Source organism: Corvus cornix, chromosome 2 (genome assembly GCF_000738735.6).
Source record: "Corvus cornix cornix isolate S_Up_H32 chromosome 2, ASM73873v5, whole genome shotgun sequence".
In the NCBI taxonomy this organism is placed as follows: domain Eukaryota; kingdom Metazoa; phylum Chordata; class Aves; order Passeriformes; family Corvidae; genus Corvus; species Corvus cornix.
In genome coordinates this window covers 80,138,037-80,145,764 of record NC_046333.1, presented here as the reverse complement: position 1 = coordinate 80,145,764, position 7,728 = coordinate 80,138,037, and the positions used below count along the sequence as shown (strand labels likewise).

The window sequence follows — 7,728 nt, the reverse complement described above, 5'->3', positions numbered from 1 at the left end:
GATATATTAGACTGATAAAGCCTCTGTAAAGATATATTTATAACAGTAAACATCATTTTAGAAATTCTATTTTTTTGTAGGGAAGCTTTAAATATTGCAAGCATTTTTAAAAAATATATTTGTGCTGTCAGAAGAAATTTAGCATTTAGTTTTTTTGCAGCGCTCTCAAAGCCAATGTACAGTATAGACACTAGCAAAACTATAAAAATAGTATATTGTTGCTGCCTGTTCCGAGCTTCCCTTCCCCCTCCCCAAAACAAGCCAGGACTTCCCTCTGCCATGTTCTCTGAACTCCTTTGATCTAAGAGCTTCAAAACCAAATGTAACTCAAACTCTTTAGCAGTGTCTCATTGGCCAGTCACCCCGGGTCTGCCCCCAGTCCTCCCCTTTCCCCTTCTCCGCCCTCTTCTCCCCACCCTCTTTGGCTTCGCACCCCTGCTGCGAACATCTGCGTTTATCTCTGTTTGAAAGCTTCTAATTGCAGGAATTGGCAACTGAAGACTATATTTCTCCCTCTTTGCTTCTGCTGGTGGTATAAGCTTTGCAGCTACTATTTGCTGCTTTTAGAGCTGCTGAAATGCTGGATTGCCCGTGCTACCTCTCTAGGCTGCTCGAGGCTTTCTAAGGCGTTGAACTATGGGCTTAGCCGGTAAAAAGCTGTGAGTATTTCCACAGTATATATTGCTTTTTCCTAAATTTTTCTGACCTCTTCTTAAAGACAATTTTTACTGGAAGTAAAAATTATGTTGCAATTTTGCTTACAGAACAGAATTAGATTTGTTTCAGTATGTCAAACATGTAGGGGAGAACAGTATATGGTAACATCACATGAAGAACAAGAGAAGGATATAACTTTCTAAGAAATATTTTCTCTTCAAATTTGATTTCAGTGATGCTTTGTTTAACGCACATGTCAATTCAGGTTTATAAAGCAGTTGCTTTGCTGTAGGTTGTATAATTTAAGTGCAAAACTCATCAATTAAGTGTTAATAAATAAATTGCTGTAAGTGATTAAATATAACTTGTTGGTTTCCATAATGTTTTTGGAAGTAATGAAAAATCTTTACAAATATTTACACAGAGCAGATCATTTCTCTTACCAAGAGAAATATGATTCCTCTAAAGGGATTGTTAGGAACTTTTCAATATTTTAAAGCAACAGAGTTTTTTAATCTTTTTGCAATACATAGGTAATGAATCTTAACCATAAGGAACAGGATCATGGTATATTAATGTATTCTCTGTTGTATATTGTTAAGGTTTGTTCAAGTAGATATTTGTCTGGGCATTTCAAATACTATCTTGCCATATATCACTTTAATTATACATTTCAATTACCCTGAAGAGTCTTCAGTTAAATATATTTTGTGTGGAAAATTATTCAGCTCCCAGTTTTGTCATATAAATAATCTGCAATTGCTTTCACCATTATTTATGTTTATTTCACAGATATTTACATAAGCATGGGACCAGCTGAGGAGTATCTGTTACTTGAGTTTGTACTGAGGTATTTTTCTGTTTCATAATAAGCTTCCAACGCTTCATTTGTTATTTAAATTTAAATATTTTTAAATAACTCATTTAATAATGACAGAACTACATTTTATTTATCTTTTAAATTCTATAATGGAAAATATGAAGATATTTTACGGAATTACTTGCAGGGTTACTTAGCTGTCATCACTTTAACTTGAAATGTAAACCTATCAGCTGTCTTTAGGAAAAGAAAAATTAGATGCTTGGATTCTGTGAGTTCCTAAGAAATATCCAGGTCTCCAATCACAAGCGTTTTTTTCAAAATACTGCCAGAAGCAAAATAAGAAGCATTCCTTTGTACAGGTTTCCTCTCTGCCCAAACGGTGGGTTGAAATAACTGCTGTCGTAATGGTTAAATCTCCAAAGAAAAAACCTGAAGAATATGTGAAAGTAATGTTAATTATGAATCTGAAGATCACACTCAGATGCTTCTGATGTAGCTTTAGAAACATGACAAACCAACCCATCTTTTACTATCTGTTTTTTCCAAATATGTAATAATGAAAGAATGGAAAAGTCAGTAAATCTTATATTCAGAAGTGTCTGTGCTCTCTGTATACTTATCCTGCAGCCATGACAAAGTTTCTTGTGGATAAAGAGTCAAGCTTTAAGCATGATGCTCAGAGAATAGTGACACCAGAATGCAGGTAAGATATGGTTTATTCATAGTCATACTGGAAATCGGTAGTGCCAAACTGGCAATTGTAGAAAGGAGTGAGAAATTTTCACAAGGGCCAGAAATTGGATAGTGAAGATTTCCTGCACATTATGACGGTATCAAAGGTTAGCTTTTGACTCCCAGCACATGCAGTACAAACATTTAGATTCCAGAGGACGATTTAGCTTTATCTATCTTTTGAAATATGCTTTTCAAGAACATTATGTCTTTTATGTTTTAGGACCATCTACAGCTACATGTAGGGAAAGCTTATGTAAATATAGTTGATATAGATAAAGAGACATTATTTATTTCTTTTGCGAAATGAGATTTATGCAGGAAAAGAAAGAAAACAGTATTTGGTAACAGAAAAGAGTCTGCTAAAACGTCCAAAAAACTCAAAATATTCAAGAAAAGATTCAGTCAGCAAATATTCATATTTTTCTAAAAATGAGGCTAAGCCTTTGTGAATTATGAAGACTAAGCAGAGATGAATTTGAAATTTCATTTACCTTTTTTTTCTACTACCAATATTTACTTGTAATTAATAGTTTACTAACAAAGTTTAAGTGCAAGATATCACAGTAAAAAGAAAAACTGGGCAATTATACCTTGCTAAAGCATTTGCTCTCTGTTCAGATCAGGCAGTTTTGTTTAAAGAATAGAATTGTCCAGCTCTGAATGGTTATGTTTAGGACATACACAACCCAGACATCTCCATGACAAGATTAATTTTTTTGGCAGGTTTGATCAAACTTTCAACACAAATAGAAAGAATGGTGCAACTTGTTCTTTCTAAATCCTTTTAATTCAAATCACTGACAGTTTGAAGAAGCAGGCCTAGAAAAGCAAGAGGTCTCAGAACTGTCCTTCATCTAATATTAGAGAAACAAATAAGAAATTAAATTCTTACAGTCACTGTATGTAGTTCATATTACTGTATGCTCTCTGTTCTTGATGCTTTAAGGGTGACTCTACAGACCTCTGAAACTATGGAACCCCATTCATAACAGTCTCCAGAGCATCTCTTAATTTTTAAGGTATTAATATAAATTAAGTTTAAGATATTATTTAATTTAACCCTGATATTTGCCTATGACATCATATGAGTAAGATCTGTCCTAGCAAAAAGAAAGAAACATTTATTATTTTGCTCTCCCATCGAACCTATTTCTCCCTCTGCCCAGACAGGAAACATGTAATATATATATAAATCTTCCCCCTCCACCCCTCCCCCCAAATTCTATTTAGTTCAAAAGAAACTTGAGAAAGTAAGAAGACATATTAAAAGATTGTCTGTTTTCTCTGCTGATAGAGAAACTTTTTTCTTTGCAGCAGTGAGTAAAAGGAAAGAATGAGAGGGCAGTAAAGTAAACATGGCTAGGAATGAGAAAGGCCATACAGAAAAGACCATATTGGCTTCCCTGTTTTTTTAATAAAAGGTATTCTCACTGTGGTGGACTGTAATGCAGCTACACAATGCCTTGAGAGCTAGAAAGAAGCAGACCAACACATACAATTTAGGCATCAACAGGCACTAAATTGGACACAGAAAAGTGACATTCAGAGTACAACGTGTTTCACTTAGTGAGTCTGGTTTAAGTCCAAAATAGTATGTGTGTGCTTAGAATTTCCCCCTCACAATCTGTAAAAAGTTGGAAACTTGAAGTTCACTACAAATGTAAGACTGTAATCCACACTTGGTTATTACGAGTGAAATACAGACCAGAGAGAGGCATGAGGAAGACCCTCTTAGCTAATGATATGAAAAGCTGCTGGTTCTGTGTTTATAGGATAACTCAGATTGGAAAGAATCTCAGAAAGTTTTTAGTCCAATTCCCTGCTAAGGCAGGGTTGGCTGTGATATGAGACCAGAATACTTGCCATTTTCTAGATGCTTTTGAAGGTATTCAAGAGTGGAGGCTGCATACAGGATCTGGGCAACCTGTTCCAGTCTTTGAATTTTTTTCTTATATCAGGCTGGACCCTGCCTAGTTTCTGGCTTTGTCTGTGGTCTTGTGTTCTCCTACCATACACCACTGTAAAGTGCCTGACTCTCAGAAGCAGGAAATGTTACATTGCCAAAAAAAGATCTGTGATTCTTTCATGCTGTATCTTGGCTAAAAGACCGAAAGACATTTTCTGTTTCCTGGTAGTCTACACTCACTTTGAAATTGCCTTCTCAGGCCTGAGAAGCCATTATTCATACGTACAAACAAAACTTCTGCACAAAAGCAGTTATTTTAAGAGGCCTTTATATATTATTTTTCTCATCGCAGAAGAGGAGTTGCAGTTTGCCCAGGGCTAGAAATGTAAAAAGCTAATTTTTTTTTTACTTCTTTAAATGAACTAACCTTTGTAAGCAGTATATTAAATCTCAGTTAATATTAATTTCAATTTTTTTTTGCAAAGGACTCAATTAAAAGGTATAGATAATGTTCTAAAGCTATCAAGTTGTTGTTCTGCAATGACTTCTACTTTTTCTTTTTTTCCTCTGAGGTTTATAAGTTTGCAAGAAATATTGTGCCAAGCCAAACATGATGGAGATTAAGCTAATTCTTTCATTTGGAAGGAGATGGACACCATTCATTGGATCCAATGAAGAACTCGCCTTTCTTGACCTTACCCAGTAGATCAGATCCTGACCTGTGGATTTTTCTTTCTGGATTTCAGTCTCCTGTCCAATTTGGATCTTCCGAGTATTCATAACTCCTACTGCATTTAGCTTTGACATATTTTCAGTGCTGCGATGAATGTTTGATAATTAATTTGCAATTTTTGTTACTAATATTTCGTAAAAGTCTTCTAAAATGTATTTTTCTAGTTGGTTGTAGGAATTTCAAGCCATATGGTGCCATCAAAATATTACTGAAATGATGTTGTATCATATTTGCCACTTCTTCCATTCAATAAGCCTCTATTCTGGCTCAGAAGGACATGGAGTCTCAGCAAATTCGTGCCTGATATTTGTTACACTCTTATCTTTTACTGATGCATGCCCCAATTATTTATTAGTGCTAAAATCTTTCAAGGTTTAAACCAGGCTAAATAGTCTCATAGTTTCATTTTTATTTCCCCTTTTTGAAATATAGGTGGTGTGCTACAGCCCCCACACCTCCGAGATCAGGGTCGTTGTTGTAACCCTTGGACTCTGTCTAGCAGGCTGCTGCTGCCTGAAAGCTCAGCGATGCCACACAGGTCATCATTCTGTAACTCCCAAAGTTAAACAGCATACACATTTCTTTGGTTGGCTCTTAAACACCTTATAGTAAACCCTGAAACGTGACTGATTTATCTATCCCCTTACCAATCTATTATTTCCCTATTCTGTCATTGCTTCATACCATTGTCACGACTGATAGTTTAAAAGATTGGGTTGTGAATATCCTTCTTTAGCTGAATATTGAAAAAAACAAACAAACAAAAGACTACCATTTTTAAGAAAAAAGGCATTCGCCCATGTCATTATAGGAAAAAAAATCAATATCTCATTGCTGTAATGAAAAGCTATCTATAATTCTGATTGATAGCTTCTGACAAAGGTTCTTAAATTAGAAACAATTCCCTCCTGGTCCAAAGTAACACCCTATGAAGCATTAAAGAATGAGCTTTTAGCTTACTACATTAATGAATTCAACAGGTATATAAAATTTTAACTAAGTAATATATAATGGTTTAAAGATGCATGGTTATAATACAGATGAATCAAAACTAGTACCTGTCATATTTAAAATACACTATTATTTTTCAGTGTTTCCAGTAAGAAATAGTTCTTCCTGCTCTTGTTGTTTTTGTTGCTGTTGTTACGTTGTTTTGTTTCATTTTGCTATTTGTTGGGGGTTTTTTTTAAATATACAAATGGTATGCAGGGACCTGATCTTTTAAAGAACTTCAAAAGGATCAAAACAAAATGTCCTTGTAAGGAGCTCTGAAATAAAACTGAAATTGGATCCTCATCCCTGGGAAATGTGAAGGAAGAAAGTAGAAATTGAAATATTATTAACTAGGACTAAAGGATAGGGTATGTACAATCTTCATGTGGGTGAATACTGAAAAAATGGAAAATGCAACATAGAATAAGATTTTTCTAAAACAATGTGGAAGACTTTGCAAATGGCCTTACCTAGATGTGAATAAACCCACATTCTGTCTCACTATAATATTAAAAGTTAATCAATCTAATTAATGATAATCCTCCTTCTACAGCTCGTATTAGTAGAGAAGAATAATGTTCAATGCAAAACTATCAAAATTGTACATAAAGCTAATTGTATCACTTTCTACCTGTTTCTATGCTTCAGCTATGTAAACATAAATGTGAAGGAAAATGACATAGCTAATAAGATATCTACAGGAAACAAAACAAATGGGTTCTTCTCTGTGAATAGTATTTAAATGGATATCTGCTTCAGAATACGATCATTAAAAGGGTAAGGGCAAAAAGGCAATATTTTGATGATACCAGAGTTTTCATGTCTCAGCCTTCCCAAAATATCTTTCAGTGGCTGCTTCAGTAGAATACCCTGTAAATTGATTTTCAACCTTTTGAAAAAGGGCAGTAGCAGAGAAAGAAGAGAAGAAAAACATTCTATTTTGAAAGAGCTTCTGCAAATAATTCCCAGTTTCAGACTGTAATGTTGTACAACAATAAGGGTGTGGCAAAATTTAGGTGCTTTGGAGCCATGCACCTCCACAGTTTTCCTAGCTGGTGTAAAAATGGATAGTTGCCAAGATAATGTAAATTCCGTAGAGATTTCTCATCTGATTTCCTTCTTTCTTTTTCATCATAGAAAAATGTCATCTGGGCCACAGATAGAATATAAATCAGAGTGCTTTTTTATCTTAGAGTAGATCCTGTTTTCTAAGAGTATGTGATTTTTTGTAAAAGTTTGTAAAATAAACACATTTTCAATTTATAAGAGAACGCAGTTTCCTTTTTCTTAGTGGAAGACAGCACATCCAATCCACCCTCTTATATATGGCAATTTTTATTACTTTTATTTTTCTAGTCAAGACCTAATTTACTGGGCCCTGGAGCTATAGATGCCTCTGAAGCCCTCTCTATTTTGTTGGATAGGCTGTGAACAAAGAATTCTTTTGTATGTGATGCTCTAATATAATTTGAACTGAAATAGCTTCAAGACTCAGGAAGCAAGCAAACTAAATAACTGTCTGAATAGAAAACCAAGTCCATAATTCTAACATAAACAATTGCAGGGTTGAATAAATAGACATCTGAGCAGTTATCAGAGCACTCCCAATAACACATTTTTAATACTTTAAGAAATGAGTGCAGAAAGGAATCAACATAGTCCCTCAGGCTATAAAGAGCTTCGAGTGGCTTTTAGCTTACATCCTGTTAGATTATTAAATGTTTGTAATTATAACTGTATCAATATTTCAAGACTTCTCACCTTACAAAACCTTCAAACAAGCAGAAATATAAGGAAAACACATAGTAATCATAAAGAAGACTGAAAATGTTGAATTCCATTTATGGCTTTCTGATCATATCTTTTTGTATTGTGTTTTTT

The 7,728-nt window shown here is 34.4% G+C and overlaps 1 long non-coding RNA gene across 1 annotated transcript; it reads left to right on the top strand.

Annotated features, from left to right (window-relative positions):
• The first annotated feature begins 648 nt into the window (after positions 1 to 648).
• On the top strand, positions 649 to 7,110 carry LOC104685891. The gene is made up of 4 exons (XR_751222.4): positions 649 to 1,507; positions 2,108 to 2,183; positions 3,162 to 3,234; positions 4,694 to 7,110. It is a non-coding gene; the product is annotated as an uncharacterized LOC104685891 (long non-coding RNA).
• Positions 7,111 to 7,728: the final 618 nt, after the last annotated feature.